The sequence below is a fragment of the Aedes albopictus genome, chromosome 2 (genome assembly GCF_035046485.1).
Source record: "Aedes albopictus strain Foshan chromosome 2, AalbF5, whole genome shotgun sequence".
Taxonomy (NCBI): domain Eukaryota; kingdom Metazoa; phylum Arthropoda; class Insecta; order Diptera; family Culicidae; genus Aedes; species Aedes albopictus.
This window is the reverse complement of record NC_085137.1, coordinates 109,987,945-109,998,207: the sequence shown is the minus strand read 5'-3', so window position 1 is coordinate 109,998,207 and position 10,263 is coordinate 109,987,945.

Below are 10,263 nucleotides of genomic sequence, written 5' to 3'. Positions count from 1 at the left end.
ATGCTGTCATCTATACCGTGATTAGCGATGTTGTAACAGGTACGTCAAGCGTACGTTACTATGTAAATATAAATTACTTTAAATATTAGATAGTTGTAGATAAAGCATTCCAAGTTTCGTAGAATTAAAGATTGATGAACTAGAAATCCTTATTATTTTGAATTCCAACCGTTCATCCCAGTTTGCACGTCACTGTAAAGAAAGAAGGCTTGAGAAAGGAAACGATAAAACTGCGCCTGGGAGTTATGCAATTGAAAGGCAGCATTACGCGATTTAATTCGCGAGGTCAAGAAGGGAAATTTTCGGATTAACGGATCGAAAACCGAAGGTCATATTCACTTCGTGTCCTTGGATTTGATGGGAAAGTGGGAAGGCAAGATCTGATGAAGCCTGCATGAGCGAGATGCATTTCAATCAGGGGAGCATTAATAGATGATTTCATCTTATTCGTTCGGCTGAAGCATTTCCGGCTAAACCTAACTTTCGAGGTTTCTTATCTGAGGACATTAGAGTCACTCGTTCATTTGCCTGGAGACTCGAAAACGTTTCGGAAGTGTGGCTCTGCCAATAACCGCGGTGATCGAGGTAGTGAAGTTGAGAAGTCTGAAATCTTTCGAAGTGCTAATTTCCCGTGTCTTATTTCAGTGAGCTGTAGTCAGAATAATATAGGCAGTTTCGCTAATCAAGTTACGTTTCGTGTGAACAAAGCTAGATCAGAAAGGTAATGTGTTATAGTAGAAAACATGTGCGTGCCATGTGCGTTGTCTAACGATTCCTTTGTCGTGCAGCCGTGCGACGGCTTTCTGTGTCCAATTTAGGAACCACCGTAGCCACAACTCTCCGTCGAGTGCTTCCGTTGGCAAATTTCCTGGCCAACCGTCAACCCACGGTCAGAAGGGGCCGCGCCGTCACCATCGCGCCCGAGCGGAATATTCATCAAAAGAACCGCTGTTAGTCGAAGTACAGGATCCCACGAGACTCCGATCCGCCCTGCTAGGTGGCTAGGCCCTAGTAGCGAGCAGCGAAGAGACACCAACCGCCAATCGTCTCCCCAACAACCACGCCGTCCGTCTATCAACCGGCCGGGCATGCGGTAACTGATCCCGCCAAAGTCGATCGCAAACGAACAACAGATCTGTAAGTAGAGCTCTATTTTTCCCCCAGTCCGTGTGCACATGTGACGACGACGAGAAATTTCGTCAATGGACCCATAGCGTTTTTTATATGGTGTTCCCGAAATTTTAGCTTGCCGGCTATATTTTGCAAGCGCTATTGTTCTGCGAGCTAGGTGCAGACAATGGAATTTGGAATCGTGAGTAAGAAAGACACGCACATGTAGGATAGGTATAGCAAATTGAATTCGATGATGAACTGAAATTGTGAACTAGAATATATGTTTTTTTGAATTCTAAATTAAAATCGTTTTATATCCCTATCCGCTTATTTGATTCACGGTGAGAGTAGCATGGTGAAAGATTTCATGTCGCGCGCTTAAAATTCAAATTTTGTCGCCTGCAGAGGTGGGTTGTAGTGAGTAGGTTGAACCGGTTCCATGACGGTGTCGACATCTGGTGTATACTGGCGGTGACTTCCAGTGATGATAACCGAAAGTCTCCTCGGAAAGCTTCAGAACCGTTTCGTTTAGGGTGATTTTGGATATTATGCTCCTTTTGAATTGAAATGCGAATCCGTAAGTCTGGTGTGGGTGAATTTGGGGACTGCTGGACCGTTTCCTATCCTTTTCAAGGAACGACTTGAACTAACCGTAGGTTGGGTCTCATGCCGGGCAATCATACCTTGGCGATTGGTCCTCATTAGAGGTGGCGCTTAAGCCATTCGCTTAACAAAACGGAAACAGCTCAACAGTCCATTGGTTTATTAGGGAGATATTTAGGAGTAGACCGCCAGTCGTTCCCAAACGACATTTTGGCGTGCTACATTTTGGCGCCCAACTAAAAGTACGAATCCTGATATGTTATTGAATTTGAGTGATTGGTGAAGTAATTATGGTAATTTTATGGTTGTGAATTCGGAATGTGATTTAACTCATGCTTAAAGTTAGTTGGAATTTTGTTTATTCGGATATTCAGATCATTGAGCAATTTTGTGAGATTTTCAATAAGTGCGTTTTTTTTTCTCTTTCTTTTGAGTACATAATTACATTTTCTATAAATATATTTTTTTTTTCTAATTTTGTTCCATTATTTCATTGAATTTCTGTTTTTGCTTTTTTGTATATAAATATAGTTAGATAATTAGTTTAAATTACGATATACTGGAATTGAGAGAACTTAGTTAAACATGGGTGCGAAGTTTCCTCATGCTGATCATCTGTTGGATGACGAAATAGATTACGAACTAAAGCTGCGAAATTATGTGGAAGATTTGGGAAAAGATTTGAAGGTGAAACAAAGATTGCTTAGAAGGGTTTTCTTGAAAGATGCTAAGGAAAATCGAGAATATCGATCTCCGTATTCTATTGACCAAGAATTTGAGTTGATTGCTTCACGGGTGAACAGTATAAGGTGTAAACTGTCTAAAAATCCCGATATAAAACTCGTTTCGCGTTTAAAACACTACTATTGGCGTGTGCAGTGGTGCAACGCGGACAATCAAGAGGCCATGCAGATGAAGGAGTTGTTATTTGGAAACATCTCTAATCTACTTGCAGAGCAAAATGCCCTCGAACCGTTACAGAATGCAAGTCCTGACGATGAGTCATTAGAAGATACTGATACGGAATTTTCTGAAACAGAGAAATCTGGAGCAGTAGGTGGAAATATTGTGTTAGTGACACCCTTGGGTGAGCCTCAGCTGACTAATACAAGTAATTTCCGTCCTTTGATTGAACCAGAGATACCTCAGAATGCAAAAATAACAGGGACTACTAAAAAACGAAATCAAGAACACAGTTTAGCTTCGGGTGTTAGCGATGTTAACAGGGAAAATGAAACAGAACAAATGAAAGCGAGAATAGCCGAGTTAGAAGCTCAACTACAATCCTTTGCTGCACTGTTAACAGCGTCAAGAATCCAAAGTAACCCATTGGAACAGTTACAGAATCAGAGACAGGATTTTAGACAACCAAGTGATGTCTACCTTGGCAGGACAAGAATCAACGAGAGAGAGGATAGTGGTAGTGAAAGAGACAGTCAAGGAGGAAATAGACAGTCAATAAGGGATGATAGAGGCCAATATGATAGGAAAATGGAAAAATGGAACCTTCACTTCAGTGGGGATTCTAGGTCAACATCGTTAGAAGATTTTATCTACAAGGTTAGAGTCTTAGCGAGCATGAATAGGATTCCTGATAATCACTTACTTAGTAACATCCACTTGCTACTAAGAGGTGAAGCATCCAATTGGTTTTTCACGTATTATCAGCCAACGTGGACTTGGACTATCTTTGAAGCAAGAATTCGATTCAGATTTGGCAACCCTAATCAGGACCAAGGGAATCGACAGCGAATTTACGATCGGAAACAACAGAAAGGTGAAACTTTTATTGCCTTTGTAACAGAGATAGAACGCCTCAATAAGTTGTTGACCAAACCATTATCGAGCCATCGTAAATTTGAAATCGTGTGGGAGAATATGCGACCCCACTACAGGTCGAAATTGGCATGTTTTTCCATAAACAATTTGGATCAATTAATCCAGGTTAACTACCGGATTGATGCAAACGATCCTTCTTTACATCCGGTGGGACCGAAATACACGGTACACAACATTGAGGAACACGAGTGTAGCGATTCTGACGAGGAGGAAGTTAATGCGATAGGACGTAGACCAGTTAGAAATCAGCACCAAGAAATGAATCAGAACAGGGGTTCCCAAAGCTCTAGCGGAACAGGACAGTTAGGGTCATCTTCTAGAACGCCAATGTGCTGGAACTGTCGCCAGCAAGGTCATTTGTGGCGTGAATGCCGAGAAGTAAAGACAACGTTCTGTTATGTGTGTGGAAATCCCGGTAAAATTTCATCAACATGCGACAAACATCCGCGACGGGCAACAACAAATCAGGGTCCCGAAACGTCTCCGAGTTCGGGAAACTAAGGGAGGAATGCGGTAATGGGAACACTAGCATTCCAACCAAACAATCCGTTCCCTCTCCTAATTCGATTCCGTACATCGATCCATTAGAAAGTCTTCTAGAGATCAGAATTCAAACTAGTCGTTGTCCACACATCAAGGTCAAGATCTTCGATGAAGAGATTGAATCTTTGTTAGATTCTGGGGCTAGCATTAGCGTAACTAATTCAAAACAATTCATTGAAAATCATGGGTTAAAAATTTTAGCTTCACCGGTTAGAATTTGCACGGCTGACAAAACACCGTACTCATGCATTGGCTATGCAAATGTTCCAATTACTTTCAAGGGTGTAACTAGAATAGTTGCCGTAGTAATAGTACCCGAGATTACAAGGAAACTCATTTTAGGTGTAAATTTTTGGGAAGCCTTTAAAATTAAGCCCATGATGGACGGAAATAACGGTTTAGAAGAGGTAGCGGAGATTGACATAGAAGAAGACGCATTTCCATCCGATTCATATCATTTTTACGTGCACCCAATTGACACATTACCAGTAATGGGAAATGTTACACCGGATGAATCATTAGACATACCAAGATTAGACTTGCCAGAGGCGTCCATTACTACCCCAGAGACGATAGAAACAGAACATAACTTGACCTCGGAAGAACGCCAGGAATTAGAAAACATAGTTAGGGTATTTCCATGTACTACAGACAACTGTCTAGGACGTACAAAATTATTAGAGCATGAAATTGTCTTGCGAGAAGACGCGAAACCAAGACGTCAACCAGTCTACAAATGTTCGCCATCAATTCAAGCCGAGATGGACCGAGAAATAGAACGATACAAGAAATTAGATGCTATAGAGGAGTGCTCTAGCGAATGGGCCAACCCTCTGGTCCCAGTTCGTAAAGCGAACGGGAAACTCAGAGTGTGTTTAGATTCGCGGAGGATAAACGCTTTGACCAAGAAAGATTCTTACCCCATGCGGGACATGAGGGGAATTTTCCACAGGTTAGGTAGCGCAAAATATTTCTCGGTCATAGACCTTAAAGACGCGTATTTCCAGATTCCTCTTAAAGAGGAATCGCGTGACTTTACGGCGTTCAGAACCTCGAAAGGTCTGTATCGGTTCAAAGTGTGTCCGTTCGGTTTGACGAATGCTCCGTTCAGCATGTGTCGATTAATGGACAAAGTAATAGGATTTGATTTGGAGCCCTATGTTTTTGTCTATCTAGACGACATAGTCGTGGCAACTAAAACACTTTCGGAACATTTGAAACTGTTGAAACTGGTTGCGGAACGGTTGCGAGACGCGAACTTGACAATTTCGCTTGACAAATCCCGATTTTGTCGTAAGCAAGTGAGCTATCTTGGCTATCTTCTTAATGAAAAAGGAGTCGCCATTGACAGCACTAGAATTGAGCCGATTCTGAACTACAGTAGACCCAAGAGCGTAAAAGACATAAGACGCCTCTTAGGTTTAGCGGGGTTCTACCAAAAGTTCATTAGGAACTACAGTAAGATAGTAGCGCCAATATCCGACCTTCTCAAGAAAAACCCTAAAAAGTTCGTGTGGACTGAAGCTGCAGAGGCAGCATTTCAAGATTTAAAATCTGCGCTAGTATCAGCTCCAATACTAATGAACCCAGACTTCTCCCACTCATTCACGATAGAATCTGATGCTTCAGACAATGCCGTTGGGGCAGCATTGGTTCAAACAATTGAAGGGAATACTAGAGTTGTTGCGTACTTTAGTAAAAAACTAAGCAGCACCCAGAAAAGGTACGCAAGCGTCGAGAAAGAGTGCTTAGGCGTGTTATTGGCCATAGAACATTTCCGCCATTTTGTTGAGGGGACGAGGTTTAAAGTTGTAACTGATGCTAGAAGCTTGCTTTGGCTTTTTACAATTGGGATAGAATCAGGCAATTCGAAGCTACTGAGATGGGCATTGAAACTCCAATCCTACGATATCGAGTTGGAGTATAGAAAAGGAAAGCTAAATGTTACCGCAGATTGCTTATCGCGATCGCTGGAAGCAATTACTACAACCTCGCTCGATCCGGACTACGACGATCTCATAAAACAAATTGTAAAAGACCCACAGGGCTATCCAGATTTTCGAGTGATCGACAATCGCATTTACAAATTTGTTAAGAACCAAGGGAAGGTAGAGGACTCACGTTTCCTGTGGAAACAATATCTACCGTTATCCGAACGCGAATCAATCCTAAAAGCGATCCACAACAAAGCGCACCTAGGTTTTGAGAAAACATTATCTGCTGTCAGGGAGAGATATTTTTGGCCTCGAATGAGCTCACAAATTAAAAAGTTTTGCCGAGATTGCATGACTTGTCAGACTAGTAAAGCTACGAACGTAAATACAACAACTCCTTTGAATTCCCAGAAGAAAATTGCAGAATATCCTTGGCAGTTTATAACCATGGATTATGTTGGACCGCTGCCAGTATCAGGAAAGGGTAGAAGTACTTGTCTTCTAGTTGTGACTGATATTTTTAGCAAATTTGTAATAGTTCAACCCTTTAGACAAGCGACAGCTGAGTCTTTGGTTCCATTCGTTGACAACATGCTATTTCAGTTGTTTGGGGTACCAGAGGTCATACTGACCGATAATGGAACCCAATTTACATCCAAATCCTTCCAGGATTTGCTCGAAGAATACCACGTTACGCACTGGCGAACACCAAACTACCACCCTCAAGTAAACGATGCAGAGAGGGTAAACCGCGTACTGACAACAGCCATTCGAGCTTCCATAAAGAAAGACCACAAGGATTGGGCCAATAACATCCAAATGATTGCCAATGCCATAAGAAATTCAGTGCATGAGGCAACACGTTACTCGCCTTATTTTGTCATGTTCGGTAGAAACATGGTGTCAGACGGCAGGGAATATCGGCACTTGAGGGATAACACAGAAGGAAATGTGAGCCTATCCAACACGGAACGGGACAAACTATATGCAGAAATTAGGGAAAACTTGAAAAAGGCATTCGAAAAGCATTCCCGTTATTACAACCTCAGGGCAAATGCAAATTGCCCTACCTTTAAACTAGGTGAGAAATTGCTCAAGAAGAATACGGAGTTGTCGGATAAGGGGAAGGGCTATTGTGCAAAACTGGCCCCTAAATACATTCCCGCAATAGTTAAGAGAAAGGTTGGAGAACACTGCTACGAATTAGAGGACGAAGTAGGCAAGCGTCTGGGCATTTATAACTGCCGCTACTTGAAGAAGCTCGCCTCATCGTCGACATAACTTTACTGGTGTTTGAGCTATGCAACCTCTTAGAGGCAACCATGCATCTTAGAATGCTCCAAAATACATTTTTGGCATCAATTCTCACTCCTTGATAGGGCTGAGATGGTGGGATCAAGCTATGGTACCTTTTCTTAAAAGGACACGATACACTACCATTAGTGCACTAAAATCCACACTGTGGCATAGTAAACCATCTTCTCGTATATCGAGTCGAGTTTCTTGGATGTAAAGCTATGTATACTCACAGAGTGGACCAAGCAGTTAAAACCTGCACGAAAACACAACCGGCCATTCTTGAAGTGCTCCTCTATGAGTTGAGCCGTCCCACAAAAACTTTTTAACTACTGGTGACGAACTTCAAGAATGTGCATGGACAAGTAGAAGACTACTCTGAAGAATAAGAGTAAGAGTAGTTGAAGAAAGCAGTAGATTCTCCAACATAAAGCTATGAACCATTTGCGACAACGACAAGATCACGAAAACCCTGACGAGGAAACGAATTTACCGGATTGGACAATACTTGACGAAGGTGAAGGTGGCCCTGCCTAACCTGATACGGTCCTAATGTTAGTGATTAGTTACCCTACACTTATATTAGGTTAGTTCTTATGACTAGTATTAGTAATTTAACTGAATTTCATACCCGCTTTTGTAAATACGTTAACTTTGAGTTGAATTCCTTGGAAAATGTTGTAAATATATCCGTAATCCTTTCGTCTGTCCTTCTTCCGTTGTAAATACGTTTTTCTGTATATAGTAGTTGGTAGTCTTCTTCATCTTGAATTCTTCACCGTCAGGTCGTTTTCATTCATGGTGCGTAGAACGAATTCATTCTGGCATCGTAATTACTCATGTTGTTTATAATCAGCGCAAACTTCCTTCAAATCAGATCCATTCAGTTCATAGCATTTGTTTTCTTTTCCTTTGCACAATAGCCCGGTCCTTGTTAATATTCCTTCCGCATCAAAAATCTAACGTAGAAAGCAGCAGTCACATCAACAGGTTTCTCCTTTTTCATCCCACGTCGCAGCTCCTAAAATAACAAACACAAAGCAATTAATTCACTAAAATAAGGAAGTATTTCAAATACTCCCCCCGTAAAATACAAATCACTGAAGTTTTCGTGAATATTTTCACGATTTCTGATTATTTTCCCGGCAGTTCGCTGCATTCACGCACGTTCTTTTTTTCACTTTGTTTTGGTTTGCTCAGTTTGACAGCTCGACCCGAACCGGTTCTCGCGCGGTGCGTTTAGTACTTGTACCGGTGTGAAGGTAATGTGAAGCTACTGTGAAGCTTATTCGTATGGGGTATGTGGTGGGTTTAGTAGTTCTTTTCAAATTTCACTTTATCAGATTTGAATCTGGTGTAGAAGTTTGATTAAGATTTGTTTCTTACGTTTTACAAAGAAGTGGACGATTTGCCTGGAGGAAAGCTTCGGGGTGGGCCAGTTTTTTGTAAAATAGTCTTTTGCGGTAAATTCAGTGAATGGATCGGTGCTCAACGCAATGATTGGGGTAGATCCGGAATCTGAATGAGCCTGTTTTTGGTTTAGTGGGGAAATAATTAGTTTTCATTCAGTTTTCAAGAAACTGAGTTGAAGACATATTCAGGTGTGTTGTAAGGAATATTTTTGGTAGGGGTACATGGTACAAAGCGAACCGTTCGGTACCTTTGGGTACAGCTGTATTTTTTTTTCATTTATTTCTGTTCATGGTTGTAAATATCCGATGTTTTAGTTTATAAATGTGGTATGTTTCGTGATTGATGTAAGTAGTAGTAGCATTTGCTGGAGACCGGAGTCGAAAGACGCTGATGGTCGGTAGTAGGCACGTTCATTGTCGTTCGTGTGCTATAGATAGAGGAGGAGTCAGCTCTAGTAGTTGATGATGATAACGTATGACCCCAAATGCAAACATACTTTCAAAAATTAAGATACCTACCTAGCCCTTGTAGCTAGTTAATTAAATTTTCCCTACGAAAATTTAGTTAAATCAATTTAACTAAATTTTCGTACTTAAGCATGGAGTGATGTAACAGGTACGTCAAGCGTACGTTACTATGTAAATATAAATTACTTTAAATATTAGATAGTTGTAGATAAAGCATTCCAAGTTTCGTAGAATTAAAGATTGATGAACTAGAAATCCTTATTATTTTGAATTCCAACCGTTCATCCCAGTTTGCACGTCACTGTAAAGAAAGAAGGCTTGAGAAAGGAAACGATAAAACTGCGCCTGGGAGTTATGCAATTGAAAGGCAGCATTACGCGATTTAATTCGCGAGGTCAAGAAGGGAAATTTTCGGATTAACGGATCGAAAACCGAAGGTCATATTCACTTCGTGTCCTTGGATTTGATGGGAAAGTGGGAAGGCAAGATCTGATGAAGCCTGCATGAGCGAGATGCATTTCAATCAGGGGAGCATTAATAGATGATTTCATCTTATTCGTTCGGCTGAAGCATTTCCGGCTAAACCTAACTTTCGAGGTTTCTTATCTGAGGACATTAGAGTCACTCGTTCATTTGCCTGGAGACTCGAAAACGTTTCGGAAGTGTGGCTCTGCCAATAACCGCGGTGATCGAGGTAGTGAAGTTGAGAAGTCTGAAATCTTTCGAAGTGCTAATTTCCCGTGTCTTATTTCAGTGAGCTGTAGTCAGAATAATATAGGCAGTTTCGCTAATCAAGTTACGTTTCGTGTGAACAAAGCTAGATCAGAAAGGTAATGTGTTATAGTAGAAAACATGTGCGTGCCATGTGCGTTGTCTAACGATTCCTTTGTCGTGCAGCCGTGCGACGGCTTTCTGTGTCCAATTTAGGAACCACCGTAGCCACAACTCTCCGTCGAGTGCTTCCGTTGGCAAATTTCCTGGCCAACCGTCAACCCACGGTCAGAAGGGGCCGCGCCGTCACCATCGCGCCCGAGCGGAATATTCATCAAAAGAAC